Below are 18,612 nucleotides of genomic sequence, written 5' to 3' on the forward strand. Positions count from 1 at the left end.
TCCGGAATTCGGGTTGTAATAGATATAACCATTGATATAACCAATAAATAGTCAAAACCCACTGCCACTTCCACCTGTATCATCAGGGTAAATTCAGCCTGTTCAATAGCATTCTGCACTTTACCTGCTGGACCATCATACACTCATAACGCATTTGACTGATAATCAAATTAAACAATAGACTTTACACTTCGCACCCTAAAGAGAGCAGCCCGGAAAATGGAGCGCAGCTGGAGGAAAACTAAATTAGAGGTATTTCGTTTAGCTTGGCGGGAAAGTACCCTATCCTACAGAAAAGCATTAAAAACTGCTAGATCTGATTACTTTTCGTCTCTTCTAGAAGAAAACAAACATAACCCCCGGTATTTATTCAATACAGTAACTAAATTAACGAAAAATCAAGCATCAACAGGTGTTGGCATTTCCCAAGAGCATAGCAGTAATGACTTTATGAACTACTTCACTTCCAAGATCGATACTATCAGAGATAAAATTGTATCCCTGCAGCCGTCAGCTACAGTATCGCATCAGATAGCGCACTATAGACCCCCTGAGGAACAATTCCACTCATTCTCTACTGTGGGAGAGGAAGAATTGTATAAACTTGTTAAATCATCTAAACCAACAACATGTATGTTAGACCCGATTCCATCTAAACTACTAAAAGAGCTGCTTCCAGAAGTCATAGATCCTCTTTTGGCTATTATTAATTCATCATTGTCATTAGGATATGTCCCCAAAACCTTCAAATTGGCTGTTATTAAGCCTCTCATTAAAAAACCACAACTTGACCCCAAAGATCTAGTTAATTACAGACCGATCTCAAATCTCCCTTTTCTGTCAAAGATACTAGAAAAGGTAGTATCCTCACAATTATATTCCTTCCTAGAGAAAAATTATATCTGTGAGGAATTCCAGTCAGGATTTAGATCGTATCATAGTACTGAGACTGCTCTCATTAGAGTTACAAATGACCTGCTTCTATCATCTGATCGTGGTTGTATCTCTTTATTAGTTCTACTGGATCTTAGCGCTGCGTTCGACACTATCGACCACAACATTCTTTTGAATAGACTACACAACTTTGTTGGCATTAGTGGAAGTGCCTTAGCATGGTTCAAATCGTACTTATCTGACCGCCATCAGTTTGTAGCAGTGAATGAAGAGGTATCATATCGATCACAAGTGCAGTATGGAGTACCTCAAGGCTCAGTACTAGGGCCGTTACTTTTCACGCTCTATATGTTACCCTTGGGAGATATTATCAGGAGACATGGTGTTAGCTTTCACTGTTATGCTGATGATACTCAGCTCTATATTTCTTCGCGGCCCGGTGAAACACACCAAATTGAGAAACTAACGGAATGCATAGTCGATATAAAAAACTGGATGACGAGTAATTTTTACTGCTAAATTCTGAAAAACAGAGGTGTTAATTATCGGACCTAAAACCCCACATGTAACCTAGAACATTATCTAACACTTGACGGCTGCTCTGTCAATTCTTCTTCATCAGTCAGGAACCTAGGTGTGCTGTTCGATAGCAATCTGTCATTTGAAAGCCATGTTTCTAGCATCTGTAAAACTGCATTTTTCATCTCAAAAGCATATCTAAATTGCGACCAATGCTCTCAACGTCAAATGCAGAAATGTTAATTCATGCGTTTATGACCTCAAGGTTAGACTATTGTAATGCTTTATTGGGTGGTTGTTCTGCACGCTTGATCAACAAACTACAGTTAGTCCAAAATGCAGCAGCTAGAGTCCTTACTAGAACCAGGAAATATGACCATATTAGCCCGGTTCTGTCAACACTGCACTGGCTCCTATCAAGCATCGGATAGATTTTAAAATCTTGTTAATTACTTATAAAGCCCTGAATGGTTTAGCTCCTCAGTACTTGAGCGAGCTCTTATCGCATTATAGTCCTCCACGTCCGCTGCATTCTCAAAACTCCGCCATTTGATAATACCTAGAATATCAAAATCGACTGCGGGCGGCAGATCCTATTCCTATTTAGCACCCAAACTCTGGAACAGTCTACCTAACACTGTTCGGGAGGCAGACACACTCTGTCAGTTTAAATCTAGATTAAAGACCCATCTCTTTAGCCTGGCTTACACATAACACATTAATACGCTTCTATTATTCAAATCCGTTAAAGGATTGTTAGGCTGCATTAATTAGATCAACCGAACCGAACACTCCCCATAACACACGATGTACTCGTTACATCGTAAGTTGAATGGCATCTACGCTAATATTTGTCTGTTTCTTTCCTAGTCTGTTTCTCAGTCCGTATCCGATCAGCGGAGACCAGGACACCCAGATGACCCCCAGAGATATATCCCCAGATATATCAACCAAAAATAACAAAATAACTAAAATATAATAAAATACCTAACTACATAATACTACTATTGTTAGAAATTGCAACAAAATTAAAATAGAAATATAAACTTTTGAACTGCGGGTTTCGTCTGGTCAGAGGAGAACTGGCCCCCCGACTGAGCCTGGTTTCTCCCAAGGTTTTTTTTTCTCCATTCTGTCACAGAGGGACTTTTGGTTCCTTGCCGCTGTCGCCTCTGGCTTGCTCAGTTGGGGACACTTAATTTCTAGCGATTATCACCGATTTGATTGCACAGATACTATTTAAACTAAACTGAGCTAGACAATGACATCTCTGAATTCAATAATGAAATGCCTTTAACTGAAAATTTAGTGTTTAATCTTATCATTATACATTACTGACACTCTATCCTCCAATTTGATACTGTTAAGTGCTTTGACACAATCTATATTGTAAAAGCGCTATATAAATAAAGGTGACTTGACTTGACTTGACTTACACTGACACTTTATCACCACTTGACACTTGAAATTGTCACTTTATTGCTACAGTACTTGCACTGCACATTTATACTGTGAAATTTTTTTTTATTGTCAGTTGTTTTTCTAATTAGTATACAGGTTCTTTTTCTTTCTGTTTTGTTGCTTTTTTATGCTATTATTATTTATATTTTTATTATAATTTACTGTGTATTCTTTCTTTTATTTACGCATTTTGTATTGTCCTTGTAAGTTGTTTCTACCCTGTCATTCTTGAGTAAACAAAGTAAGAATTTCATTGTACTAGTACATATGACAATAAAGCTCTTGAATCTTGAATACTTCTACAGTTGATTACAAAAACTACAAATATTTCTGTATTACAAATTTTGTTAAATGTTATATGCAAACGAGGCATTATCTAATTAAACATGCACTAATTTGCACAAATTTTCTGAAAATTAATATGAATATTAGATCAAGCTAGGTTTAACATTCTTGTTTGATTGTGTCGACATATTAGAATTAAAGGTTTTTATAGAGGGAATTTTTGATATCTATTTTTATCACTGCAAAAATCTAAAAATACTGTCAAAAGTGAGAAAAAAATAAATTTTTCACCATGTTTTTAGGAATAATGTTGTACAAAACCAGGCGAATTATATATGAACAAACCCTCAGTAAAAACCTTCAGAATATAGAAAGGAATAAAACTGTACATTTTGGTGTATGTAAGTGCTGCTGAAGTGGAGAAAGAAACTTTTTTTTTGAGAAAATGGCCTTTAGAGATACATATTATAACTTAAATCTACAGACAGAAATAGATTTTAATAATAAATAATAAAATTCAATAATAAAATCAGGCAAATTATATCAACAAACCCCTCAGTAAAATCCTTTAGAAGACAGATATGAATAATACTGCTAAGTTTGGTTTATGCAAGTGCTGCTGAAGTGGAGAAACAAACTCATTTTCATATAATGGCCTTTAAAGATATGCATTGCATTTGGAATCTACAGACGCAAACATAGGTGCAAAAATAAAATCATGCAAATAATACGAAGAATATAGAAAGGAAATTTTGGTGTAAGTCAGTGCCGGTGATGTGAAGAAACACTCATTTGAGAAAGCGGCCTTTAAAGATACATACCGTAACAGACATCTACAGATGCAAATACACTGAACAAAATTATAATCGCAACACTTTTGTTTTTGCCCCCATTTTTCATGAGCTGAACTCAAAGATCTAAGACTTTTTCTATGTACACAAAAGGCCTATTTCGCTCAAATATTGTTCACAAATCTGTCTAAATCTGTGTTAGTGAGCACTTCTCCTTTGCCGAGATACTCCATCCACCTCACAGGTGTGGCATATCAAGATTCTGATTAGACAGCATGATTATTGCACAGGTGTGCCTTAGGCTGGCCACAATAAAAGGCCACTCTAAAATGTGCAGTTTTACTGTATTGGGGGGGTCCGGGGGGTCCGAAAACCAGTCAGTATCTGGTGTAACCACCATTTGCCTCACACAGTGCAACACATCTCCTTCGCATAGAGTTGATCAGGTTGTTGATTGTGGCCTGTGGAATGTTGGTCCACTCTTCTTCAATGGCTGTGCGAAGTTGCTGGATATTGGCAGGAACTGGAACACGCTGTCGTATACGCCGATCCAGAGCATCCCAAACATGCTCAATGGGAGACATGTCCGGTGAGTATGCTGGCCATGCAAGAACTGGGATGTTTTCAGCTTACAGGAATTGTGTGCAGATCCTTGCAACATGGGGCCGTGCATTATCATGCTGCAACATGAGGTGATGGTTGTGGACCGCCACCATGGGCCACTCGATCCACAACGTTGACATCAGCAAACCGCTCACCCACACGACGCCATACACGCTGTCTGCCATCTGCCCTGTACAGTGAAAACCGGGATTCATCCGTGAAGAGAACACCTCTCCAAAGTGCCAGACGCCATCGAATGTGAGCATTTGCCCACTCGAATCGGTTACGACAACGAACTGCAGTCAGGTCAAGACCCCAATGAGGACGACGAGCATGCAGATGAGCTTCCCTGAGACGTTTCTGACAGTTTGTGTAGAAATTCTTTGGTTATGCAAACCGATTGTTGCAGCAGCTGTCCGGATGGCTGGTCTCAGACGATCTTGGAGGTGAAGATGCTGGATGTGGAGGTCCAGGGCTGGTGTGGTTACACGTGGTCTGCGGTTGTGAGGCCGGTTGGATGTACTGCCAAATTCTCTGAAATGCCTTTGGAGACGGCTTAAGGTAGAGAAATGAACACTCAATTGACAGGCAACAGCTCTGGTGGACATTCCTGCAGTCAGCATGCCAACTGCACGCTCCCTCAAAACTTGCGACATCTGTGGCATTGTGCTGTGTGATAAAACTGCACATTTTAGAGTGGCCTTTTATTGTGGCCAGCCTAAGACACACCTGTGCAATAATCATGCTGTCTAATCACCATCTTGATATGCCACACCTGTGAGGTGGATGGAGTATCTTGGTAAAGGAGAAGTGCTCACTAACACAGATTTAGACAGATTTGTGAACAATATTTGAGAAACAGGCCTTTTGTGTACATAGAAAAAGTCTTAGATCTTTGAGTTCAGCTCATGAAAAATGGGGGCAAAAACAAAAGTGTTGCGTTTATAATTTTGTTCAGTGTAGATCAAGTGCAATAATATTGTCAGGGTTATGGACCTGTTCTGTTGTATTTTCCCTCCCCATGTGTTCCCCGTTAACCTAGTTCCCTTGTGTGTCATGCCCTTATTTGGTCTTCCTGTTCCTGCTACCTGATTGTTTCCAATTTGATTCCAGGTGTGTCTCGTCTTCCCCTGATTATGTTGTGTACTTAAACCCAGTGTTTACAGTGTCCTGTGTTCAGCATTGTACGTCTTCCTATGTTCCTGATTGCTCCGTGTTTCCATTAAAGACTATTACTTTGAGCATCTCCCGTGTCTCCTCGTTCCCTAGCTCCTCATGAAGTGTGACGAATATAAACACTCAAAGGTGTATTTTGGATGTTTTCTTTCCACTAGTCTGAAACAAAACATTACAAAAAGTCAAATAACCCAAAATTTTTAAACTGACCAGTGCATGAAAACAATGTTTTTGCCTGTCTTGCCTAAAACCAAACTCTAAAGAATTTAAGCGTACCTCACTAAAAACAGACGCTGAATGTCTAATTGTTCTGCTTCTTGAGAGTTTCTTCAGGTCTCATGGTGTCCTGCTTTCAAGCTCTCAGCATCCCAACCGTGAGCCATTGGTGAGCGAGAGAAAGACGATCCTCATGAATATGCAAAGCCGGCACAATGGGCCGCCACAGAGCATGAAACAATCACAGAGGCTTTGAAGTCACCGGGAATGCTGGGTAAGGCAAAACAAAACTTCTCAAGAGGACTAAGAAACCGTCACAGCAAGAATCATGCGGGGGACGCTGGGTAAAGAGGAATAATCAGTCCTCTCACTCCGGAGAAAGAGGTTTTCAGAGAGGTTAAATAAAGCGCTGATGCCAATGTGCCGCAGCGAGGGGTTCAACAAGAACTATAAACTGTTTAGAGAAAGTTTAGAAAAGAAAAACAACGTGGGAATTGATTCGTTACCACAACGGCAGGGGAAGCAAGCTTCTATGAACATCTCACATCTTCATGCATCATACCAGTACGAGATTATACAGTCATACAACAGCTAAAGGAACCTATAAATGACAATATCTGAGTATTAAACTGTCTACACTCGTGCTTTGACTTTTTGATGCATAATTACACTACTGTTCAAAAATTTGAGGTCAGTAAAATACATATTTTTTAAAGCATTTATGTTTTTGATCAGCAAGGATGCATCAAACTGATCAAAAGTGACATTTATAATGTTACAAAAGATTTCAAATAAATGCTTTCCGTTCATCTGTGAATCCTGAAAAATAAAATGCATTGATAATAATCAGAAATGTTTCTTGAGCAGCAAATCAGCATATTAGAATGATTTCTGAAGATCATGTGACACTGAAGACTGGAGTAATGATGCTGAAAATACAGCTTTGATCACAGAAATCAATTACAGTTTAATATACATTCACATAGAAAACAGCTATTTGAAATTGCAATAATATTTCACTATTTTTACTGTATTTATCAAATAAATGCAGCCCTGGTGAGCAGAAGAGACTTCTTTCAAAAATTGTAAAAACTCTTGCTGACCCCAAACAAAAGTGAGAGAAACAGTCACTTCCTGTATGTTAACTTGCAAATGAGGATTCTGCAAATGGCGTGACGTGGGCGATACCTGTAAACATCTCACCTGAGAACATCACAGTATGTAATCACCTTACTACAGCAAACACGGCTCATAACGCCTGGCACAGATGTGCTGGCTGTGTTGAGTCTGTTTTTCTCAGCTGTGTTTACGTTCTGACTCACACAAGCTTGTGGCGAATTAGCAGGTGAATACCTGAGCTTGTAATCCAAAAGATGCCATTTCAAACCTAAGCACTAACTAACTAGCTAGCTCAGACTGAAGAGAATCCTGCAGACGTGACGTCTCAGCGGGCAACCGCCAGGGCTGTGAAATGTCAAACGGCCCTCTGTATTGATGTAGATTATGACTGCAGCTGTTATAACTGCATGAGTTTCTGGATTTCACTCAGTAGTGCGCATATGTTAGTGTGTACACTAATGTGAACTCAATATATGAGTGAAATAGTAGCTACTGTCTCTGCATAAATAACACAAGGTTAATTCTACAGAATAAAAAAATATATATATAAATACAAAACATATATGGCAGAATCCAGTCATTAAAATGGAATTTGGCAAAAATTATGGATGAATAAATCAAAATTATGGCTGTACACTTAATCGAATGGTGATATAGACTGACGTGCCAAAATAAAAGTTCGGTCTAACTTTAAGAAATTGTGACAGAAATAAATTACTATTGCACAGTAGAACTTACTTCTTAAATAATAATAATATTAATATAGGTATTAAAACGTTATTTTTAAAGAATAACACAATTTGTCACCTGTGTTTTAATTTTAACAGTAAACCTCTGTTGTGCAGCACTTTGTTTGCCATAAAATAAAAAGAATTGTTCAAATTTCAGTTGATTAGATTTTAATGAAGGGATTAAATTATTCACATTATTTTGATTACATTAATGATTGCATTAATTTCATTACAACCATTTTTTATTATAAATTTGTAATAAATCATAAACAGAACCCAGAAAAATAAAAACAGACACAGAATTTCTGAAAAAATTAAATAAAATAATATTACACAGGACAATATTATTGCATTAAAATGGAGTCCAGAAAAAATAAAACAGACACAGAATTTCTTTAAAAAAAAAGAAAGAAAGAAAATTTCACAGGACAATATTATTGTTAAATTATTAAATTGTTAATTATTAAATTGAAAAAATATATAAAATGATAAAAAAAATATTTGATATAATTGTTTTATGAATTCACCTGGCATTCGTTATGATTACGAACATTTAGTTAAACCATTAGAATGGAGTAGAGAAAAAAAATCTTCTAAAATAAATTAAATAAAAACTTCTGAAAAAATAAACTTCACAGGTCAATGTTAAAATAGATTATGAAACTTAATTATTACATTACATTGTAATCATGATTATTCTTATGATTATTTCAATTTAGTTACAACAGAAAAATTTAGAAATAAATAAGTTCTGATTAGACATCTTGCTGATTACTAAAACTTAATTACACAAATAAAACAGAATTCAGAAAAAAAAAAATCTAATAAAAGGAATATAACAGGGAGCAGCAATACAATCAGTATATGAGCAAACACAAACACACAAACACGATTCAGCCTTTGACTGTGACGGAGACGCGCTGTGATTTTCCATCATCAAGGCAAAAGCAGGCAGAGGCCAAAAACAGCACAAGTTTCTCCCTCTCACACTAATGAGACTCATGTTTGTGTGCCAAATCATCACACCGTGAGAGATTATAAAACACATACATCTGACTCTAAATTCAGATCAGATGAGCTAAAACTATTGTTTCTTCTGATTATTAACAGAACAAATTGACCATATTGCTGCTGTTTGACATTTTATAAAAGCAATACGCCAGTGATTTTACTACAGTTTACTCCACATCATGTGTAAAAACAGCCCTAAAACATCAAATCAGCTTCTATGAGCAGATGTCCTGATTCATCAAGAGGAGAAAAACAGCATTTATGTGAGGGTGGATTCAAACCACAGGCCCTAAAGAGCCACGTCTGACACCTCTGGCCAGAAAACATGAACACACACTCAGGCTTTAATTACAGATTCACAAACTCGCTCCTCTGGAGTCAGTGTCTGCGAGGCAGCAGTGGAAAGTTTGCGGATTTTAGTCTTTGCATCAGATGTTTTATTGTCTGTGAGAAACATGACACTATTTTTAAACTAGTATAAATAGTTAATAGCTGCACAGAAGACATGACCAATCATGAGTCAGTATGCAAATATCACAGTGATGTCACTGCTGTTAGTTAGATTTTAAAAAGTTAACTAAAGAGTTTTTCTAACTTTTTAATTAGAATTATATATATAATAAAAAAAAAAAAAAAAGTATTTAGTCAGCCACCAATTGTGCAAGTTCTCCCGCTTAAAAAGATGAGAGAGGCCTGTAATTTTCATCATAGGTATACCTCAACTATGAGAGACAAAATGAGAAAAAAAATCCAGAAAATCACATTGTAGGATTTTTAAAGAATTAATTGGTAAATTCCTGTTTAAAGTATTTGGTCAGCTACAAACAAGCAAGATTTCTGGCTCTCACAGACCTGTAACTTCTTCTTTAAGAGGCTCCTCTGTCCTCCACTCGTTACCTGTATTAATGGCATCTGTTTGAACTCGTTATCAGTATAAAAGACACCTGTCCACAACCTCAAACAGTCCAACTCCAAACTCCACCATGGCCAAGACCAAAGAGCTGTCAAAGGACACCAGAAACAAAACTGTAGACCTGCACCAGGCTGGGAAGACTGAATCTGCAATAGGTAAGCAGCTTGGTGTGAAGAAATCAACTGTGGGAGCAATTATTAGAAAATGGAAGACATACAAGACCACTGATAATCTCCCTCGATCTGGGGCTCCACGCAAGATCTCACCCCGTGGGGTCAAAATGATCACAAGAACTGTGAGCAAAAATCCCAGAACCACACGGGGGACCTAGTGAATGACCTGCAGAGAGCTGGGACCAAAGTAACAAAGACTACCATCAGTAACACACTGCGCCGCCAGGGACTCAAATCCTGCAGCGCCAGACGTGTCCCCCTGCTTAAGCCAGTACATGTCCGGCCCGTCTGAAGTCTGCTAGAGAGCATCTGGATGATCATATGGTCAGATGAAACCAAAATAGAACTTTTTGGTAAAAACTCAACTTGTCGTGTTTGGAGGAGAAAGAACAGCATACCTACTGTGAAGCATGGGGGTGGAAACATCATGCTTTGGGGCTGTTTTTCTGCAAAGGGACCAGGACGACTGATCCGTGTAAACGAAAGAATGAATGGGGCCATGTATCGTTAGATTTTGAGTGAAAACCTCCTTCCATCAGCAAGGGCACAGAAGATGAAACGTGGCTGGGTCTTTCAGCATGACAATGATCCCAAACACAAAGTATTGAGATGAAATTTTGTTATTGACCAAATACTTATTTTCCACCATAATTTGCAAATAAATTCTTTAAAAATCCTACAATGTGATTTTCTGGATTTTTTTTCTCATTTTGTCTCTCATAGTTGAGGTATACCTATGATGAACATTACAGGCCTCTCTCATCTTTTTAAGTGGGAGAACTTGCACAATTGGTGGCTGACTAAATACTTTTTGCCCCACTGTATATATATATATATATATATATATATATATACACAAACACGCAACATATACAGTATACACACACACACACATATACATATATGTATACACACACACACACACACACACAAACAAACATATATACAGTATATATATATATATATATATAAGAGCCTGTATATAAATTGAAATTACACAACTGAAATAAAGCTGAAATAAAATAAGAGAAATATTAGAAAAACTTATTTAATACTAAAATACTATTAAATACAATATTAATAAGTAAATATTAAAATAAATAGTGTAAGCATGTACTGAAAAACCAAACTAAAAAACAAGCCTAACTTGCAATAACTAACAATTAAATTAAAATGATAACTAAAATATTAAAATAAAAGCTAATTCAGAATATTAATAAACAGAAGCACTAAATTAAAATAAAAGCTAAATATAAAAAGTAAAAAATATGAATAATAATAATTACCAGCACAAAACAAAATTACTAGCATTTTATAAAATTATAATTCATTTTAAATAAGAAATATTATAAATACTATAATAGTATAAAAATAATACAGAATATAATGTAATATAATATAATACTTAAATAACTCTGCTGAAGAATCAAAAGAACACCAATAGCCTGTTGGATGAATCTCAAGACTGTTCTGCTTCAAACACTGAAATCACTCAAATCACACTCATAAAACACATTCACACTGAAACTGAAATCCAGAGAGGGTTTTGAGTCAGATCTGAGGGTGTGTAATGGATCTGGTCTGGCTGTGTGATGGTTTTGAGCCGGTTTCTGCACACTGACGATGCAGAAGCAACACACGCTTCTTTACGACTCCAGTAAAACAATTATAGACAGAATCATTACAGCGCTCAAGTGAGCAACACCCAAAACCCATGATGAGAAAAACACAAGGAGACCAGGTTCTTCAACAAAGACTCTATTCTGCACCGACACACACACACACACACACACACACACACACACCGCAGAACGGAGGAGAGATACACTGAGCATCATCTGCATGCATTAACACGTGCAATAATTCAGTGGCATGGAGTCAATTATTACTCTTATATGACAGTGCGACAACAGTTTTTCCATTTTTTGTTTATCTGCATCCAGCAAATGCATTAACATTAGAAACTTTTATTATTAATCCAGAGCTATTTCAACATCATTTAGAAACTATTATAATTAGTTTATAATTTTCATATTTTTCCTTTTACATTTTAGTCTAATTTTGTTAAAAATGTATAATTGTATATATTTTATATAATTTATTTATTATTCATTATTTACTACAATTAAAGTATATACAGTATATTTTTACATTAGTTTTTATTTTAGTATTTTCTATTTATATTTTACTATTATTTTATTTGTTATAATTCTGTATTATATGTATATTTATAATTATATACATTTTATATAATGTAATTATTATTTTATCTATTCATTTGTTATTAATCAATTTTATTTTATTTATTATTCATTTTTATTTTTTTATATATTAGTTTTTGTTTTAGTATTTTCTATTTTACTTTATTTTATTATAATTCTTTATTATATTTGTTATAATTTATAATATATACATTTTATATGTATAGGTATATCATGTATATCATATATATATATATATATATATATATATATATTTTATTTATTATTAATTTTATTTACTATTATTTTTAAATATGTCTCTGTGTTTTTATTAATTAGTTTCAGTTATAGTTATTTTAGTACATCAAGAGAAATGTTTCTTTATTTTTATATACAAAGAAACAATTTACATACAAGCATACATGTTTATTTTTTTAAGTACTGTAAATGTTGTTTTCACGGTTTTGGCTTTAGTGAACTGTACTAACCCTGCTGCAGACGTCTGTTGTATGTGCATTAGTGTAACTGTGATAGTTCAGTTTGTTCTGTGGTCATCTCCAGCAGATCACAAATGTTGTGCATGGATCTTAACATTTACTGAACCCACAGCATTATTTTCCATTATTAATGTGCAAAAACACGCGGCCGACCTGCCAAACTCACAGGAGCGTTTAATGAAGGGATTGTTGCTAAGTGTCTGTGCACAATGGAACCCAAAGGCTCTAATTAAGACAGTCCAACAAAGCCGAACCGACACCAGGGGTCACGACCCCGACCCATAAACCCTTGCTGACCCCCACACCTGCCTGATTACATTAGACTCCACCAGTCTGCGCTTCAAACGCACCCCTACACTACTCAAACCATCTTCAGTTCTGTTCTGCTCTATTCAGAATACTTCAGGATTTTTGCAGTTAACTAAAACTAAATAGAAATATAAAAAACACTTGTAATTTGAAATATAATAAACTTTAACTGAAATAAATGTTAGTTAATAAAAATACAGTTGTTCATTGTTAGTTCATGTTGCATTAACTAATGTTAACAAACACAGCTTGTGATTTTAATAATGCATTAGTAAATGCTGAAATTAACATTAACTAAGATTAATAAAAGCTGTAGAAGTATTGTTCATTCTTAGTTCATGTTTACTAATGTTGTTAACTAATGTTAACTAATGAACCTTATTGTAAAGTGTTACACTTATTTTATTTCAGCTAGTTGCCAAGGCAACATGTCTCATTTTTATTTAGTTTAAAACTAAAACTGAAATAAAAATTTAAAAAGCTATATAAAAATATATTAAAAAGTGAAATAAAATGGATAAAACATTCAATATTAAAATTAAAGTGAAAAGAGAAAATTCGAAATATTATTAAAATTATAACAGTATCTCAATGATTCTAAAACAACACTGATTCTATTCTATTCTATTCCATTCCATTCCATGTTATTCTATTCAGGGTTACTACTTAACTAAAACTAAAACCATAAAAAGAATATATATAAAATGTATTAAAATACTAAATAAATTACAAGATTACAATGTATTTAATTAAACATTTAAAAATTAAAAACTTTAACTGATTTTATTTCATCTACTGTAGTTTCAAAGGCAACATTTGTCATTTACACAGATTTAAAAAATAAAACTGAAAAAAATGCATAACTGCTAAAATTAAAACTCAAATTAAAATGAAAATATAAAAATAAAGACTAATTCTAAATATTTATAAAACACAAATCTCAATTATGCTAAATTAATGGTGATTCTATTTTATTTTATTCTCTTCTGTTCTATCTGACTATTCTATTTTATATGATATTTATATGATTCTTTTCTATTAGGTTCTGATATGTTTTCTTGTTTGTAGTAACTTAGATATAGACTCAGATTAATTAGTACATATAAAATGTATGCATTCCATCTCACAAAACACAAACTGTACTTTAGACACATAACATTTTACAAAAATATGTGAGTGAGTCATTTGAAATGAATCAAGATTCACGAGGTAAAGCTGCCGAATAGGACGCTGTGACCCTTAAGAAAAGTTTGACATTCTATGCAAAGACACTTTAAATTCACTGAACTTCTCACAAACATCCACTCTGGTCCAAACAGAGGGCATGATGTACATTATCAAGTTTTAAAGGTACAGTAGCAAAAACAGGCCGTTTACATCAGGGTCAGAGAGAAGGTGGTAAATTATTAAGAAAAAATACTTCAAAGCTATTGACTTGAGGGAGTAATTAATGATAGTAGTGTGTATAATGTGTCTGGTCAGGGCTCAGATATACTGCGCTGAAGGTCTGGACGGGGTTTCTGGGATGTTATTATGGATAAATGTCAAGAGTTCATGCACGAGCGTTCATATTCACACTGTAGAGACAAAGCCGTTACACAGCGCTGCGCTAACGAGCTTCTGAGCAACCGGTGGCGCCACCTGCCTCCGCTCGCCAATTAACATCCACAACCAGAACACACACACACACACATCACTGCATCATCAGTCAGGAGTTACACTCAAACAAAACAGATCAAGCCTCATGTTACATCTGCATATTCAACTCACACAGAACAATTTTTGAAGCCTAACAATTGTCTGTTTCACTTGTATGGAGAGCTCCTTTGACCGCATGATGTGGTTCACAGCAACAGCTTCCAAATGCAAATGGCACACTCAGGGTGTATTCACACCAGGAAAGTCCACTAGTTCACTTGCTTCGGTCCGGACTAAATACAATGTTGATTTTTTTTTGTTCGGTGTGGTTCGCTTTCACACTGCCCTTTTTGCAAGTGAACCAGAAATTGTAAACAAAACCACACGTGGGCCAAGGTCATCCATTCATTGGCCTGAAATTCTCCAGCAGGGAAAACAGCAAGTGCAAATCAGGCTAATCATGGAGATCTTTCTTAGTGCAATTTTTATTCTTTCACTGATTTGGTGTTATCAGATACTAACTCAATATGAAGAAACTTATGAGCATCATATGAGACAATGTCATGTTGTAATTATGACGTGCTGAAAATAAAATAGATAAAAAATAGTTAAAGCATATCACAATGTTACTTTAAACACTTAACCTAGATAAATGTGCGCTGTTAGGCGCATATCCAATCGTTTGTGCGTAGAGTGGAAGCTGAAGCATGCTTCAGGACATCAGTGGAAACAAATTAAATACGCCGTCATTTTTGCTCATAAAGGAAAGAATAATACATCGTACTGTAAGCTGTAAAGGGTCTATTTTTATTTGTGTGCACTCACAATATCAACAAAACGTTGTGCATTTGTAAAATAAAGAAAACAAATAGGATGCAACTTCTTCCGTCTCGGTCTCGAAGGAGTGCTTCACAAAAATGCACTTACAGACATGATGAATATCTCTATAGAAAGCTTTAAATGACTACAAAACCAAATAATTCAAATCCAAAACAAAAACTCTTTCATGTATTTCTTTCTAAAGGCACGTCTAATGATGAGATGGTGAGTCAGGATCAATTTCACCTTTGCGACACGGACTCAGAAAACACTAGTTTATTAATAAATAATTAAAACATCTCCTTACTATTTCCCCCCAACATAGGCCTATACATGGTAACTTTTGCGGCAAGCTTTAACCTATTTAGCACGCTCACGTTACGTTGCTGTGCACCATGGTCACAAAAACTCATCCTTAAAGTGTGTGTGTGTGTGTGTGTGTGTGAGTTGAGGCACGTAGCGTGTGCGTGTCGGCTGTCAGCACACAAACACAATAAGCGGCTGATCATTTGAGCCCGACAGCAGGTGTGGAGCATCAGCCGCTCCGACAAACAAATATAGAGCAGACACAGTCTGTCCTGAGACACCAAACCTCCAAAACGCTCCAGTGTCACGACAAAAAAAACACACGCTCAGACTCAAAAACACAGATTTCAGCAGCTGTGCATCCAAACTACACGTGTGCGATATTTATCGCCTGCGATAATATTGTAATTGTTGTTTTAACGATGTGTGAGCTGACATTATGGAGTATGTCACTCACTTTATCCAAAAGCATTCACTGCAGGATGAAACCTACTGAATGAATGAATGAATGAATGATGCATTTATATATGCAGTTAAACTCAAGTCATTCCCATATCATTAAAGTTACAAATGCAAAAATAAATCCTTTATAGGTTTTTGTTTTTACATTTATAAAATATGATATAGTTAAGTAATATCACACAAGCAAGAGTGCCGTTTTCTCAAATATCAGCGTGAGCGTAATCCCAAATGTGATATTAACTCTTTCCCCACCAGCGTTTTTGAAAAAAGTTGCCAGCCACCACCAGAATTTTTTATTATTTTCACAAAAATTTCATGACCCCAAGAATATTTTGTTATATGCATATCTGAACATGAAATACATCAAAATAAAGAAGAGAGCCTCTACTTTTAAACAAAAAATCTGTTTTATCCTATCTTCAATAATTATTTTTTTAATCGAAACTTGAATGTAGGTAAGTTTCATAAAAAAGCAACGTTCTGAGCAAAAAAACTGAGAAAAATCGCATTTTTATCAAATACTACATCTGGATCATATTCAGTAATATTATCAAAGCAAATATACAGTACATGGCTTCCATCAGTATCCCAAAGCTTGCACAGGCCTTTAACACTTTCTGGATCTACATTTCACTCTGTAACATTGGGCAGTTTTCATTTATATGCTGTTTATTATGCTTAGATATGAGATTGCTCGTCTCTGCGACTTCCTCGCCTGTGTTTTTGATCGGGATATTCTGGACTCATTCAGGAGATGCGTAATAGCGCCCCCTAGCGTATAACAGTGAAAACACGGAAACACAGAAAATTCTGTGTTTGGCGGGGAAAGAGTTTTAGACATTTTAGATACTATATTGTCTGTTGTTTCGTCAACAAAAATAGTTTCAATCAAAGCTGGAGCAGAACATTTGTGCTTCTCAGAGCAACACTGCAGTGATTGCTTCCTGAATGAATCTGTTTTTAAACAAATCATTTGGGTCAATGATTCAACGATCCATTTATAAAGACAGCAACTTGCTTTTTTTCTAAACGAATCAGCCATTTTGAACGAATCAGTTGAATCAATGATTCAACGACTCGCTTGTTAAGACAGGGACTCAATGCCACCTACTGGTGGTTTTAGTGTCATATTTATTTATCCATGACAGAAATAAACCAGCACAAAAAGCTCACTTAGCAAAATATGATTTAATTACCGTTTCTGAAAAAAAAAAATCAATATACTGTAAATTCAAACGCCTGCTACTTCAGAACTAATCTGCATGAGTAGGTCACGGGGAACAAAGCATCTCTCAGGTTTCTCAGACAGATGGATGTTTCTGTGCATGTGACCCCATGACCTCATCTATATATTCATCAGAGCAGATTTGTGACCCACAAAACCAGTCATAATAGGGCCAATTTTCTGAAATTGAGATTTATACATAATCTGAAATCTGAATAAATAATCTTTCCATTGATGTATGGTTTGTTAGGATCTGACAATATTTGGCTGAGATACAACTATTTGAAAATCTGGAATCTGAGGGTGCAAAATAAATCTAAATATTGAGAAAATGGCCTATAAAGTTGTTCAAATGAAGTTCTTAGCGATGCATATTACTAATCAAAAATGAAGTTTTTATATATTTATGGTATATTTATAATATCTTCATGGAACATGATCTTTACTTAATATCCTAATGATTTTTGGCATACAAGAAAAATTTATAATTTTGACCCATACAGTGTATTGTTGGCTATTGCTACAAATATACCTGTGCTTCTTATGACTGCTTTTGTGCTCCAGGGTCACAGATGTGGCCAAAGCTGAGAGCGGGACAAACCCTCCTGACGTCTGACTCTAAGAGCAGCTCACCTCTGTCTGTCTGTCTGTCTGTCTGTCTGTCTGTGGACGCCTCGAGCTGCTCAGAGCCTCACAGCCTGTGGTTCTGCCCTAAACATCTGAGCTCACGCTGTTCACACACCTAAAGAGAGAGAGACAGCCTTCAGAGTGATCACGTGACTCTGAATTATGCTGATTTATGACGTCAAATAAAGTCTTTAGTCCTCAAATCAGTTCAGTCACTTCTAAAGTTCAAAATCAATTGTAAAGAGTGTTAAAGATGACATATCTTCCATCAGATGAACAAACTCATTAAATATAATATCTGCTTCAGCACACTTTTACATTTAGAGTCAAAATACTAACATTTTTCAATCTCAAAAGTTTTTGAAAGAGTCTCTTCTGCTCACCAAGACTATATTTATTTTATAAAAACACAGTAAAAACTAGAAATTGTGAAATATTATTAGAATGTAAAATAGCTGTTTTCTATGTAAATATATGTTAAAATGTAATTTATTTCTATGATGTGCAGCTGTATTTTCAGCATCATTACTCCAGTCTTCAGTGTCACATGATCTTCAGAAATCATTCTAATATGCTGATTTGATGCTCAACAAACATTTCTGATTATTATCAATGTTGAAAACAGTTGTGCTGCAC

At 35.4% G+C, this 18,612-nt stretch overlaps 1 protein-coding gene across 2 annotated transcripts in view; it reads right to left on the reverse strand.

Annotated features, from left to right (window-relative positions):
* The window catches only part of bmpr1bb (bone morphogenetic protein receptor, type IBb), a 101,406-nt gene that overhangs the window by 42,592 nt on the left and 40,202 nt on the right, over positions 1-18,612 (reverse strand). The window contains exon 3 of one of the 2 annotated variants that reach the window (XM_058789300.1): positions 17,983-18,091. The exons of the other annotated variant lie outside the window; for it this stretch is intronic. The gene's annotated coding sequence lies outside the window, so the exon portion shown is untranslated. The remainder of the gene's footprint in view (positions 1-17,982; positions 18,092-18,612) is intronic. 2 annotated transcript variants of the gene reach the window in all.

Source organism: Onychostoma macrolepis, chromosome 10, assembly GCF_012432095.1.
Source record: "Onychostoma macrolepis isolate SWU-2019 chromosome 10, ASM1243209v1, whole genome shotgun sequence".
Lineage (NCBI taxonomy): Eukaryota > Metazoa > Chordata > Actinopteri > Cypriniformes > Cyprinidae > Onychostoma > Onychostoma macrolepis.